The following is a 16186-nucleotide window of genomic DNA, read 5'->3' on the forward strand; positions in this document are numbered from 1 at the left end:
TTCCTGCACTGACATAGCTAAGCCAATGGGGCATGTGCTGCAACTTGCAGTTGGGTGGCAGTCACAGAGGTCTCCTCAAGATAAGGGAATATTTGTTGCATTACCTCAAAGCTGCATTGCCCTTATTTTGGTGCTTGAAAGTTGGTTAGGATTGCACCCTTGATGAGATTTGATTTTGTCGTTATGAGGGGCGGTGTCAAAAAATTTTCTGCTTAATGATTTCACTTCTGGCCATGGCATCACTTCCATGGGGTGCATCGTTCCATGAGGTTAATGATAACACTCAGTGGCATAGCTAATGATTGTGTAGCCTGGTGCCAAGTTCAAAGTGTTGTCCCAGAAGTGATGTCACAACCGGAAGTGAGATCACACCCGAGTTTTTAAAAAAGTACAAATTGGGAGGAACCCACATCCTCCCCCCAGCAGCTCGCCACCCACTTGCTCTGCTGCCTCCCCTCAATCAGTGGCATAGCTAAGGCATATATCTGCTACCTGGGGTCAAAGAAGATTTTGTAGCCCGCCCCCCTGCATGACAAAATCAAATTTAGTTAAGTAAATAAAAAGTTATTGGTTCCATGCTGTAGCATAATAACATCTAATTGGCAATCAGTCTCATAGGTCAGTTTGGAGTTAACCAAATCCACTTTTTGTTCCATAAGGCAGTTGTGTTTTCATTTTCTGGGAAATTGGCCATAACTTTTGATAGAATACAGATCTTCCAGTGCAGTTTGTTGCATTGCATTCTGCATTAAATTACCTTTCCAATGATATATTACATGATAGTATTATTCATACATACCAAGATTTCCACAGTTTTGGTCACTAGTTGCTCAGCTTGTTGCCCTCCCTAAAGCTTGATGCCCGGTGCAACTGCCACCCCCTGCACCCCCTTAGCTATGCCACCGATAACACTTCTGGTGGGTCCTGATAGATTGTCATTCTAAAAAGTGGGTCCTGCTACTAAAAAGTTTGAGAACCACTGTGTTAGAGTAATAAATGTTAAATATTATTTCATTAGAAAATGATGACTAACAAAGCATCTCATTGGAACAGAGACAGAAGTAAGTTTTAAAACAGGTCTTTCCCCATCCCCGGTATGCATATCGCTTTTAAGCTTTTGCAGACGTATCTAACTGCACTGAATTATGTCAAGAGTGAAAGACATTTGTGATGTGAACACCCACTTTTCAGTTGAAAGAAAAATACAAAAATGCATTCATTCTAGAAATGATATAGAATGTTAACATCATTTACGTTTACACATCTGAAAGGTCATGAACATTCTGTTCTACCTGCCACTCTTCATCTGATCATTTTATCTTTTATACATGATACAATTAAAATTGTTCCATAAATTGAAAGATCATGAACTAGCTTTGTTGAGCTCTGATAGCTTCACTTTATCTCTCCACATAGAAGAGTGGGCAAGGCAGACAAAGTTAATTCACCACAGGCATAAACTCACAGTCCAATCCTAACTAAGTATTTAAGATGGTAGAACACAACATGCCACCAGTGGCCACTTTGGACACTGCAATCCACAACGATGTTGGTGGTTTGCAGCCACTATTGGCTTCTTGTGGAGCACAGTCAAGCTGGTATGGGTGGTGGAACAGTGTGAAGGGGAGGAATGGGGAAGTGTCTGGATTGTGAAGGGGTGCGTGGAGGTGAAATGATGGAGGGAATGGGTAGATCCCAGCAACACTAGCATGTACCAGAATCTTAAACCCATTCCCTCTCCTCTTCTCTGCCCTTCCTTCTGTGCCAACAACATGGCTGGTGCACATCCAAGGAGACCCATCTAAGCAGTGGAGGATTGCCTAAGGGTAAGGGAATAAAAGTTCCTTTACCATAAGGAGACCTCCATGAGTGCCTCCACACCATAGGGGGCAGCATGCACTCCTTTGGCACAACTGCACCAGCACAGTGGGGGGCGGGGTATTAGGATTGGGCTATTAGTCTCTTCCAGCCATCAAGCCCTGGAACATACTCATGCATTTATATTTTCTCCAGCACCACAGTCACAGATATTTCTATATATTCCCATTTGTTCATTTCATAGATTTATCCATATGACAACAAGCTCCAAATCATGAAGTACCACTTGCATGAATGGGGGGTGGGGGAACCTGTATGAACTGGTCACAGATCTATCATTGCCAATGGACTCCATTGGTGGGGGTCTGTATGAGCTGGTGTTAAAATGCAGATGCAGAAGTATTAAGGATATTAACATGTTACATCCTGTTGCTCTGGCTGCGTTTGTTGCTAGTTGCCTTCCGGTCGCAATTCAAAGTGCTGGTTATAACTTTAAACAACTTGGAACCAGCAACTAGCATGTTGTGTTCCACTGTCTTAACCCACACAAATCTACCCAGAGATCTTCTAGGCCAGGGGTGCTCAATAGGTGGATCGCGATCTACTGGTAGATCGCGAGGCAAAATGAGTAGATCAAGGAGCCCTGTCTCTCCAAACTGTTAATATGTCAGTTTCGTCTAGTGACTAGACGAAACAGACATATTTAGCTGACACTAAACTGACGCTGAAACTGACACTTTAGCTGCTCTTCAGGCATGCAGCAACAAAACTGACGAAACTGACTAGACTCCAGCAGGGGCTCCATACATTAAAGGGGGTGTCTGTCAGACGCTTCCTTCCCCCCTGGTAGATCTCCGGGCCTTGCTGGGTTTCAAAGTAGCTCTCGAGCCAAAAAAGTGTGAGCACCCCTGTTCTAGGCAATGCTCTTGCATGTCTCTTGATTGTGAGAGGTGAGACTGGAAAGGATGCATTGGAGAGCTTTCTTGATGGTGGCCCTTTCCCTGGAACTCTTTCCTGTTCACTCTGTCTTTTCTTTCCAGTGGTAGCATTATCCAGTTATTTTATTTCCTTTAAAAGGAATGCAGAGAGCCTGCATTATACACATGTGTACTTGGTATTGAGTGCTTGGGAGAAGAGAATGGACCAAGCCAGTAATGCGTCTGTTTCATGGACTGATGATCAGAGGCAGGGGCTAGGAGATGGGGGTAAAGGGGGTAATTTGTACCCGGGCCTAGGGTCAGAAAGGGGGCCCAGGAGCCAAAGGAGGGGGCCCAGAAAGTTCCAGGGATCTGACATTTTCCTATCTCACCTAAACTTGCTTTTCATCAAGAAGGCTAGTAGACCTGGGCTTCAAAGACTATTGTGGCTGTCAGCACCCGCCCTCTATCCTATTTTGTCCCCTGTTCTGCTGCCGCCATTGCGCCCCTCCCACTTTGGGAAGGGGCCCAGAAGAAACTTTGTACCCCCTGATAAAATTCCTCTCATAGGCCCTGATCATAGGGTTCAGATCCACAGTTAAAGAGGTCCACACATTTCTTCATGCCCTTCTTCACACTTTTTTATCTGGCTGGATTGAATAGAGCTCTGCTTGCTCCAAAATTCAAACAGAGTAACTGCAGTGTGCTGAAGTGAAAACATTCACCTTGGGACCACAGCCACCTCCTTTACTCCATAACTCCCACTACACATCACACTTAAACTCAACAGATGTGAGGCAGAAACCTTGGTAGCTTCTGGTAATGATAATCTATGGCAGCATTGCCATGCGCCCACTCCCCTTTATCTTTCATGGTCTGTCTTGTGTGCAGTTAAATTGACAACATGTTTAGAGGTGCAACTTTCCTCATCTATGTCTCCTTCTTCCCCTCCCTTTACCCCTTCATGTACATGTCCCTTTTTTCTTCTATGGACTTCTTTTTATACTGACAGCTGCTTACATTGTTGTAAACTGGACACAGAGTCCAGCAGCAAATGAGTGGTTAGACACCATTGTCCTGTCTAGCTCTGAGAGAGTGGGCATGTTCAGTAAGCCGCTATTTTATTTTGTTTTTTTACTCCCCTTTCCCTATCCCCATAATACATTTGTTGTACCTTTCACCTTCACATCCTTTCTCCTTCCTTGCTGATAGCTGTGCCATCGGCCGCTACGCAAGAGCCTAGCATACAAATTTGTTTACCCTGTCTGAGCATGTTCAAAATGCACACCTGGTAACAGTAGTTGAAGACCTATTGTTTCATGGCTATGTTTGGTTATATTAACTGTTGTGGTTGCCTTTTCTCTTTGGATTGTTACCTGCAGGAGGAGACCCATAGTGATTGGGCAGCCTACTGGGGGGTAAGGAAAAAATATTTTCACCTCCTGTGGGCTTTCTAATCACCCCTGTCAATCATAGCATGCAGCACATGCTCCATTGTATGGCTGCAAGCTATAATGTGGCAGGGGATAAGATTGGGGCAAAAGGAAATTAAAATCAGGTCACATTTTTCAGCCTTAGAAGGTGCATTTACGTGTTGTTGTTTTTTACTTCTTTTGTACAGGACTTTGCATTATGTCTTCTGTTCCCCTGTGTTAAATAATATCCATAAAAAGTTAAACCATCATGGTTTTAAGGAAGGAAAAGACAGAGGTTTTGCATGAAATGAGGTTTTTAATCTTGACCCAGCTGAGGTTGCTATGATCTTAAACTAGACTGCCAAATCACTAAGAGCATTAGGGGTCATGAAGCTCCCATTTCAAAATCATAAGCAGATGTGCAGTGCTTGTAAAGTCTGCACCTTACAACAGAGAGGATGATAATATTGCAATATTCAAAAGTGGTTCTCCACTCTTGTTCCCATAAACATCCATAATGTGCATATGGCTAAGGTATTCAATCTGTGCATCCTGCCTCCCTAGTGAAGGCGTGGCTAGCCGACAGGGGTGTCGTGAGGCATCTGGGGAGTGAGGAGGCCGTAGCTGCGCTGCTCTGCTCAGTTCAGCTGCACGTGCTGCCTGTTGACTTGCTGCTTTTCTGCAACTGTGAATGAGGTGGGTGGGGCAGTGTGAGGTGGGGAGGGAGAGCATGTGAAACATGGTGTGGGGAGGTGGGAGAGAAGACTGGCTGGGCAGCGGTGGAGGTACTGCATCTCATCAGCACAGGGCGAGCTCTGGCAGGCTTCAAACTGGGAGACCTAGACCTAGAGAGAGCAGCGCAGAACGTTCCTCAGCTTGGGAGCCAGCCTGCTCTTGGAGGGAGGGTGTCCAAATGCCCCAGCCTGCATTCCTCCATCTTGCCTGGGAGCAATAGGGGTGGTATCTGCATGTTGGGGTGTATGTGTATGAGCAGCCCCCATCTACTTTGGGGTGAGTTGTAATCTTGCTCTGTGTGGCTGCAATCCTGTCCACACTTTCCCGGGAGTAAGCCCCATTGACTCAAATGGGACTTACTTCTGAGCAGACCTACATGGGCTTGGGGTCTGTGTCAGCTTAACCAAGGATCCTCACCTTTCTTTTTCATCCCCCTTCAAAAAAGAAAAAAAAGCCACTCTTTGTCTCCAAAAATTGATTAAAAATAAAAATATCCATTCCTTTTCAGCCTTCCCCCTTTTTCCGTCTGCCTCCTTTTGGGGGGGGTGTACTTTGTTGGCTGCTATTGTAAGACAAAAGGCACAATCCTAGCTAGGGTGAGAGTAAGCCCCATTGACTCAAATGGGACTTCCTTCTGAGTAGACCTACATAGGCTAGGGGTCTGTGTCAGCTTAACCAAGGATCCTCACCTTTCTCTTTTTCCTCCCCTTTCAAAAAGAAAAAAAACCCCACTCTTGATGGCTTTGTCTCCAAAAATTGATTAAAAAATAAAAATACCCATTCCTTTTCAGCAATCCTCCTTTTCCCCCCTGCCTCCTTTTGGGGAGGGGGGGGGTACTCTGTTGGCTGCTATTGTAAGACAAAAGGCACAATCCTAGCTAGGTCTACTCAGAAGTAAGTTCTATTGTGTTCAATGGGACTTACTCCCAGGAAAGTGAGGTTAAGATTGCAGCCAAACAGTCTCTGGGTCTCAGTTTGCATCAGTTTGCAATTAGCAGATACACACAAAACAAAGTCTTCCCCTCCCCCAGCAAATTCATCACTTCTCCCCTCACTTTCCAAAACCCTCCAGGTGTGCTGCTAACAAACTCAGGGCACAATCCTAACCAGGTCTCCTCAGAAGTAAGTTCTATTTTGTTCACTGGGGCTTACTCTCAGGTAAGTATGGTTAGGATTGCAGCCTCACAGCCTTGTTTCTAGTGTATAATTATAACACCTTCACCCCCATTTTGGGGGTAACTGAGGTGAGGTGTTGTAATGGGGAGCCGTGGCCAATGGCCACAAGGATCAGGGGAGGCAAGGACTAGAAACGTTTGAGAACCACTGGCATATGGAGTACACTTAAGGGTTGTTCACATGTTCAGCAGTAATTAGGTACAAACATTGTTACTTTGCACCTGGACACAATTATTTACATGTTCCTTTCAATGCAGGTATAATCAGTGTACTGTGTACATGGATAGTTGATCTGTGAAAATCAAATGGAAAAATGTACTTGGGTACATACAACTGTACAGGTATTTTGTATTCAGGTACAGCATTTTGAGTACAAGCAGCCATTAGGGAAAATTTTTGTATTTTTTTTAAACTGAAACCATTTTGAACATCATTTTATGATGAAAAAGGTGGGATATAAGGGTTACGTCTTTCTTTGGCAGCCCTATCTGGGCTGCATTCCCTTGAACTGGGAAATTCTTGTCTATACAAAAATTTTCTCCTCACAAATAATTATCATTTGTGAATAAAGGCTAAGATAACACTCTTTTCCTGGACATGCTGAGTTGCTATGTGCAGTGGTTTTATCGTATTGTATACAGGGGACAATAGCTTGCAGTCTAAAGTGATACAGCCTAGAAAAAGGCTTACTACTCAGTGACCTCAGAAAGCCACTTCAGTCTCTGTGGGGATGCAAAGGAGACAGAAAAGGGGAATGACTGATGTGTTCAAATGGGAAACAGCATAATACTGACTAGAATGGAACCCTGCTTGCTTTTTAAATACGGACTAATGATAATTTTCTACAGACAATGATGGCAGAATGGGAAGCAAGACAATTTTTTTCTTTTTCTCTTTAAGAGAAAAAGAAGAGTTGTAAGATGAATGAGAAGATGAGAACCACATAAAATCCTGATTTATACTAGCTCAAGAGAATTAAATCCACATAAAAAACCAGCTATGCTTACTGGTCATTGTGCTCTGGCTTTCGAACTTGGTTATTGTCCCTATTTTAAATTAAGAACATAATTTAGGAACATTACCTAGTATATGCCCATTTATCATTTTCAGTTTGAGCACTAGCAAATTTAACCATATATACATGCACATCCTCATCTAAGAATTATGTTATTTGTTCCCCCCATAATAGTTCAGCATCTTTTTACATCTGTTTGCAGAAATGCACGTTCTCAGCTCAATGTTATCAGCCTTAGAAAGAGAAGGGTTTAGGTTTCTCTGCCATTTATTTAATCTGTCTGATTCTGGCATTTGTTCCTTTTCATTGTAAAAGTGTATTCATTCACATTTCCCCAGCTCCATATTGTGGAAGATGTGAAACATGAAGCTATGATAAACTGCAGATGCACAGGAACCCTTCCTATATTAAATTGCTCAAATATATCTATCAAAGGTCAAAGATGGTGACGATATGGGGAATTGCAGGAGCAGAGCACTGCACATTATCTGCCCAATGAGAACTGCCAAAACCCTTAGCTTCCATTAAAACAGTGCATTAAAAATCTGTTCTTACATTTGAAGCCTGGATACAACTTTTTCATGTATTGAACCTGCGCAATGGGACAGTCAACCTACACTGCAGTTATCTGCCATTACCATGAGTGAACAGCTTTTGTTTAATTGATCTTGAACTTATTCCTGGTGCTGATAAGACCTGTGTATTTTGGACAGCACACTGGTATTTGCTAGCAGGTTGCTTGATTTTCAAGGATGCACAATCACTATTCCAATTACACAGGCCAACACACATTTTGCTTCCTTAAATATTACACCAATTCCTGGGTATATTTGGGGTGCTGATTCAAAAAATGGCATCTGTTTTGCCCTATCACGTCTAGTTTTGGAGATATAGTATAGCCTCATTAGTGAATGGTTCAAGCAACTTCCTCATGAGGAAGCCTACACCATGGCTTTATGCATGTTTATTAAGGAGAAAGAACTTTGGACATGAGAGCAACTGTGGTGTAGTGACTATAGTGATGGAAGACTGATGAGACCCAGGTTCAAATCCTTACATAGCTGTGAAGTTCAGTAGGTAAAGTTGGGCCTCACTGTGCGAGCAGACAGGGCTGGTGTTGAGAATAAAATGGCAGAGGAGGGGGCAGTCTTCTCTGAGCTCCTCAGAAAAAAGGGTAAGATAATAATGTAATTATTTTTTTTAAAAAGAGTATTGTGTTGCAAACAAGAAAAAAGAGATGGAGAGAAGTATCTTCTATTGATTAAATGTGGATACTTTTAAAAATGAAATGCAAACATGCTTTGCAGCCCAATTCTATGGACTGAAGCCTCCAGCGGAACATTGATCATTGTTCATCATTGATGGATGATGCATTATGACACTCATTGATATTAAATGTTAATGGATGGTAGCAATAGATAAGGGGGCATTTCAGACCATCTGCTAGAAAAGGTGGGGAGAAGGATTGTCAACACCCCTCTGAGGAATCTGGATAGGATTACAGCATGCCTGGATACAGCATGCCTGTTTTTGGTGTGGCTGCACCAGCAGAGGGCAAGGATAGGATTAGGTTATTGGAGTACCGAGGAGTTAAGTCAGATAGAGGTTAAAAGAGAAGATGTTTCAGACCTCATTGATAAATTAAAGATCAATAAGTCACCGGGCCCTGATGGCATACACCCAAGGGTTATTAAGGAATTGAAGAATGAAGTTGCAGATCTCTTGACTAAGGTATGCAACTTGTCCCTCAAAACAGCCACGGTACCAGAAGATTGGAGGATAGCAAATGTCACGCCTATTTTTAAAAAGGGAAAGAGGGGGGACCCGGGAAACTATAGGCCGGTCAGCCTAACATCCATACCGGGTAAGATGGTGGAATGCCTCATCAAAGATAGGATCTCAAAACACATAGACGAACAGGCCTTGCTGAGGGAGAGTCAGCATGGCTTCTGTAAGGGTAAGTCTTGCCTCACAAACCTTATAGAATTCTTTGAAAAGGTCAACAGGCATGTGGATTTGGGAGAACCCGTGGACATTATATATCTGGACTTTCAGAAGGCGTTTGACACGGTCCCTCACCAAAGGCTACTGAAAAAACTCCACAGTCAGGGAATTAGAGGACAGGTCCTCTCGTGGATTGAGAACTGGTTGGAGGCCAGGAAGCAGAGAGTGGGTGTCAATGGGCAATTTTCACAATGGAGAGAGGTGAAAAGCGGTGTGCCCCAAGGATCTGTCCTGGGACCGGTGCTTTTCAACCTCTTCATAAATGACCTGGAGACAGGGTTGAGCAGTGAAGTGGCTAAGTTTGCAGACGACACCAAACTTTTCCGAGTGGTAAAGACCAGAAGTGATTGTGAGGAGCTCCAGAAGGATCTCTCCAGACTGGCAGAATGGGCAGCAAAATGGCAGATGCGCTTCAATGTCGGTAAGTGTAAAGTCATGCACATTGGGGCAAAAAATCAAAACTTTAGATATAGGCTGATGGGTTCTGAGCTGTCTGTGACAGATCAGGAGAGAGATCTTGGGGTGGTGGTGGACAGGTCGATGAAAGTGTCGACCCAATGTGCGGCGGCAGTGAAGAAGGCCAATTCTATGCTTGGGATCATTAGGAAGGGTATTGAGAACAAAACAGTTAGTATTATAATGCCGTTGTACAAATCTATGGTAAGGCCACACCTGGAGTATTGTGTCCAGTTCTGGTCGCCGCATCTCAAAAAAGACATAGTGGAAATGGAAAAGGTGCAAAAGAGAGCAACTAAGATGATTACGGGGCTGGGGCACCTTCCTTATGAGGAAAGGCTACGGCGTTTGGGCCTCTTCAGCCTAGAAAAGAGACGCTTGAGGGGGGACATGATTGAGACATACAAAATTATGCAGGGGATGGACAGAGTGGATAGGGAGATGCTCTTTACACTCTCACATAATACCAGAACCAGGGGACATCCACTAAAATTGAGTGTTGGGCGGGTTAGGACAGACAAAAGAAAATATTTCTTTACTCAGCGCGTGGTCGGTCTGTGGAACTCCTTGCCACAGGATGTGGTGCTGGCGTCTAGCCTGGACGCCTTTAAAAGGGGATTGGACGAGTTTCTGGAGGAAAAATCCATTATGGGGTACAAGCCATGATGAGTATGCGCAACCTCCTGATTTTAGGAATGGGTTAAGTCAGAATGCCAGATGCAAGGGAGCGCACCAGGATGAGGTCTCTTGTTATCTGGTGTGCTCCCTGGGGCATTTGGTGGGCCGCTGTGAGATACAGGAAGCTGGACTAGATGGGCCTATGGCCTGATCCAGTGGGGCTGTTCTTATGTTCTTATGTTCTTATGGAGTACTTACTTAAGACTAAAATGGAATAGATAGCAGATTTCAAATCAAGACAGAATTTACTTTCTATCTAATGTGTATAAATAACAACAATTCAAAAAGAGAGGGTTAACATTGCAGGTCCAAGATCTGATTCATGCATTTTATAATGTTTGAAGGACAGAATTCTGTGTGATGGGAAAATCGTGCACTACCCATGCCCTCATCCCATTTTCAGTAGCTGCTCCCACTGAGATAGGTGGTATTCATTTGATCTTGGCAGCCCCATATGATTCTAACCATTGTGCATGATTGGAATTGTATGGGATATGTATGTATGTATCAGATCCAATTTAGGGGCACACAGATCACCTATTAACTGGTCCACAAGGCTTTTTTAGAGTACCAATTTGGTATTTCTTGGAATGCAAGAAAGGCATTATGTATATCTGTGCATATAGTCTTCTTAAATTAAATCTTCACTGGCTGCAGTTTGAAATACGTCCTCTGTTGGCACCTGACAGAGATTTTTAATATCTTATTAATTCATGTACATTTGTATCTGACTTATCTACTACATTTGTGATAATATACTTTATAACATACAGAATAAGTTCTAGTTTACAATAAAACTGAAACCATTCAGATTGTGTGATGGACAGGACAATTATATATTTCCAATACATACATGTAAGTAATTTGTATTTGTGAAAGGACCTTTCCCTAAATACAATTAGCAGACAAGGATAATTACCGCTGTTGACATGTGCTAAAGAATTATTGATCTAAAAACTCTAATTTGGGTCTGGTCACAATTTTTTTTTTTTTTACTAAAAAAGAAAAAAAAAGCAAGAGAGACATTTTGTCCATTTCCCCTGAACTGTCAATGAATGTAAATTTTCTACCATGCTCAGACAGTTCACAGATGCCAACAAAGGGAGACAAAAGGAAACCCAACCCTATTTCCCTAAGGTATTTTCTAGGACTACACATGTTTTCAAAGCTTTTTTGAGTTGTGAGTAAAAGAAAAAACCCTGTCTCATACCTAAAGAATTAATCAAGGTCATACTTCTCAGATTAATATGATCTGAGGAGAAACCAGAGTCCGCTAGAGAAGGTGATGGAATCCCAGAAAATTAATGGATTAATGGAATCTATTTAAGATGATGGAATCCAACTAATCCAAGGGGAAGAAATAAGGATTTTTCAAAACTAAGAGCCCAATCCTGTGGTCCGCGCCACGGCTCCGTGCCATGGACCACAGTCACAAACGTACCATAAGGCACGTTTGCGGGGCTTACCACTGGGCTCCCACCGGAGCTAGCCCAGCGCTGGCCAGAGCTGGGCTAGCGCGCGGTGGTCGCCCAGGTTCCACAGCTCGGCAGTCTCCTGGGCATGGCTGGGGGTGCGGGGGAGGTGTTCTGGGGAGGGGGGAGGTGTGCCGGGGGTGGGAGGCATGTCGGGGGAGGGAGAGAGGCGGATCCGTGGAGCTGAGTTCCGCAGGATCCAGGGTGCTTGTGGAGGACTGCGCTCACTACACGAGCACCTTTAACGCTGACATTTGGTCGGCGCTAAAGAGAGTAGCCACTTTGCAGGGCTGCTTCCCTTACTTGGTGGAAGGGTATGAACGTCCCCTTCTCCCGAGGGGCCTCCTGCGGTAGCCTGGGAGGCGCAGGATCCGGCGGCAGCCCTCCACGGAGCCGCTGAGCCTGGGCGCTGCGGGCAGCTCAGGATTGGGCTGTCATACTCCTATGTAAATGCTGGATAGACGCTTAATCCCCTGAATCAAACGTTGGTTCCTTGCAACGGCTCATGGGAAGCATGGTCTGTGTTAGAAGGAAAGCCTCTCTGTATTTCAAAAAACAAGGGAATTAGGGGTCCATGTAGAAACAGGCCCTATGTTCTGAGAAGAGGCATTCTCATGGTCCTTTAAAACTACACATCCTTCTGTTGAAAATAGCCAAGTGCCGATTATAATGAGTTTTGTGTCACCTCTAAATTGGGCAACTGGAATGTGTGCTTGATAGTTAATCCAGGTCAAAATGAATTTCTCATCCAATATTTATTAAGAGCTAGAAATAATTGGGGTGCCTCTTCAAATTAATTGGCAAACCCTGTCCTCAAGCACAATTTATGGTCTATTTCAGTGCCCCTTTGGATCAGCGCTAGGGGTAGGCCAAATAAGTTTTGTTTCTCCCTTTTTGGTGAAATCTTAATGGCAAGCTGTCATTTAGATCTATTGCCACCTTCGTTCTCCCCCTTCTTGGGTAGCCCCTAAAATCCTATAAAAGGGAATAGCCCCTCCCAAGAGGGAAAAATTGCTTCATTTTCCTGACTTCCCCTTCTCCTCTTTCTCTAAATATCCTCTTATAGACTAAAGATTCTGCGTAGGTAGCAACCCTGAAGAATGTCTTGGGGAATGTCTATGTTTAGACGGGGGCAGACATTTGGAAAGAGGTTCCTGCTTCCTTAACGGACTTTGCTGAGTCCATTATGGGCTGTGTGGGGTGGACTGGATGCTGAACCACAGGAAAGAAATGACTAGGCTTGAAGCACAAGTGATAAGATATCTCTGTGTCTGAGAACCCCGTCTGCCATTGGTGACAGCCACAGAAACCTACCCACTTTCCTCCATGACCTTCAAGATATTCTATTCTCCTCTATTCTGAAGATACCTTTATTCTCTTCCAAGATAAGGCAACAACTGCCTGCTGTCAGGAAACTTGAATTTCTTTCCTCTTCTTCCTAGGACCATCCCCTGTGTTTCTAAAAGGCCACACCTTGTCTTTTGAAGAGAAGTAACTTCCGGGTTCCTCAGCTTCCTCTCCCCTTCTCTCTAGGTCTGCTGTCCCATCTTGCCATTCCCCAGAAGGTTGCCAGTGTTTTCTCATCCTTCCCTGTTTCTACAGCAACTCCAGACTCTCTAATTAGATTAATCCTTTGTTTTCACATTCTTCTCTTCCTGTATGTTCGGTGATTGTGGTATTTTTATGTAGGCAGGAATAGTTTTATTTACCTGGATGATTTTTGTAAAATCATGTTCACCCATATAAGCAGCAATAGTTTGTTGTTATTAACAGCTTTATCATGTAACTTTTTTTTTTTACTTTATTCAATATATCAATTATTTTTAAATTATTGCTTTCAATAAATTAGGTATTTGGAACTGAATGGACTCTGAATCATTTCCTATTCTCCTTCTGTTCTTATGGTGACAGTTTGTGGGAGTGTGCATCATGACCAAAGACTACAAGATCCCTAGACATGCATGTTTAGGGACATGCATAAATGCACAATGCATGTGTCTCCAGAGCATGTGTGTTAACACCTAATGGCATGATGTAGTGTAAAGCAAACAGCAATGAGCAAGAGGCCAAACAGGAGGGCATCTTAGGAAAATGATTTTTTTTTTTTTTAAAGAATGTGTTAAAGACATTGAGGGTGGTGGTGATGGGGCATTTTTGAGATACAGTAATAATAAACTGTTTGTAGTCTGTTAGTATTTGCTTTTCATATACTTTTGTAATGGTTTCGTAACTCATCTGTGGGTAGGATGGGACAGTTACATTAAATGCTCATGTTCTATAAATGTTGACTGATGACCCAAGAAAGCTGCAGCTCAAGTACAGCCCCCCTCCTTCCTTCAATTAAACCTTCAGCAGGAAATTAACACTTGTGCACTGAATCATTCCCAGGGAAAACAGAAGCTTTAGCACACATATATCTGTTCAATATTCTGTCTCCACCTGCAGTTTCCTGCTATCTCAAAGGAGACTTTTTAAGGGTGAAGAAAAACCGTATTATTCTGAGATGTGAATTTTTAAAAATTTAAATAAAAATATTGGAAAAGAAATATTTTCCAGTAATACCCATGATTCTCAATTTGTGACTTGTGGCATGTCATTGCCATTCACCTGAAGGTTCCTTATTCCAACACAGTGAGGGTAAATTTATTTACTCTGTCACCATCTTTTAACTTCAGTTGAACAAATTTCTAAAGGATGGGGCCCTATCCACTAATTCCTCCCCCCACTCAGCATTAGAACTTGGAAAAGTGATAGTTTAACTAAAAGATTATAATTATGTTTGCTTTGCAGTTGTATAGCACAGTATATTGTGATGTTATGTATTTCAATTTTATGGTGCTTTCTTACAGCACAATCTTATACATGTCTACTCAGAAGTAAGTCCTATTAAGTTCAGTGGGGCTTATTGGTAGGAACATGGGTCTAGGATTGCAGCCTTAATCAATGGGCAACTGGTACAAGAACAATAGATACTTCCAAGGGTGGTTCCACAGGTGGAGCCTGGCAAGGCACATTCTAGGGACCTATTCCCACACGAGGACCCATATATATGTCTGCCCAAGCCCTGATACAGCAAAGGCCCATCCTTGGGGGCTTCCCCACCACTGCTTACATGTGGGGATGCTTTTGTCTCCTGCTGTAGCCGCTTCCCACCATCACCTGAGGTTACTGAGGACACAGTTGAAAAGCTTATAAAGGGGCAGTGGGGGTTAGCAGCAGGGGGCATGAGTCCTCCTTCTTGCTGCCACCAGTAGCAGCAACTGTGAAGGTAAACTGACACCTATCTACTGCCTGGTAGTACTTTACAGCTGGGTACCACTGAGGATGCCCAGCCAGAAAGGCAAGATTCCTCCCTCATTGTCACCATGGTAGCTGTGGAAAGCAGGCAGGATGAAGTAGAACTTACGCCTGTCTGCTGTCCAGCTCCCAGGCATGCTAGGGAATTGCTGGAGCACACCTGTGTTTTCTAAAGCATGGAAAAGCATCCCATTAAGAGGACCTCTGACAACTTTTGCCCTAGGACCCAAATTGGGTTGGGGTAGCCTACTAGAGTAGCCTACTGGCTGAAGATGGACACCAAAGAAGTCCCACATTGCCCACAATGAATTTTCCATATCACTGACAGTGGCAGCACCCACTGAGCCATTGGGATGGACATGGTTGGCAACCTTCAGTCTCAAAAGACTATGGTATAAGCCTACAGCACCCGGTATTCCCTGGTGGTCTCCCATCCAAGTACTAACCAGGCCTGACCCTGCTTAGCTTCCAAGATCAGACAAGATTGGGCATGTGCAGGACGTGTCATAAGCAACTCAATGCAGGACTTTCCTCCAAGACCCAGTACCCTGGCACTGGCAGTGGTGTGAGTTCTGAGTGTTAGCAATACAGAATCATCATACCTGGAAAATCTTTATAAAGGTACTCTATAATGCCAAACATTCTATATTTGGCATTTTTGGTGTTTACAGTTTTCCTATAACCAATTAAACATACATTTCTGAAAGATGACAGAGACAGTGTCTGTGGTATATCTCTTTTCCTAGCAATAGTCAGAGCCAGAAAAGGGTATAATGTTGACTTATTTTGCCACTTCAAGACACCTTGTTTAAAGCCGTTTTGCTGATCTCACACCAGAGTCAATGGGAGCCCTCCAGCACCTCTTCCAAGAAAGTGCTTGGTAAATTGTTCAAGTTCTTAAACAGATTCCAAAAGTCATACCTCTGACACTCTGCAATACAACAGTAAAAGAAGAAATGGATCCCTGAGAACACAACTTTGGTTAGCTAATCATGCATGTTAGGAGGCTTGTATACCCTGGAGGTGCAATGAGAATGTTATTATCCCCTGACAAGTACAAGAGACTGGCTTTGTATTGCTCTGAGAAGATTTGGGTGGAAGGAAAGAATGATTCCTTTTGTATTATACACAAAAGTGTTGTTGGCCTTGTCAGGTGGAACATGTAGAGCAGTACAACATTTTTATGTTAGACTGCCACTACCA

The sequence above is a fragment of the Tiliqua scincoides genome, chromosome 2 (assembly GCF_035046505.1).
Source record: "Tiliqua scincoides isolate rTilSci1 chromosome 2, rTilSci1.hap2, whole genome shotgun sequence".
NCBI lineage: Eukaryota > Metazoa > Chordata > Lepidosauria > Squamata > Scincidae > Tiliqua > Tiliqua scincoides.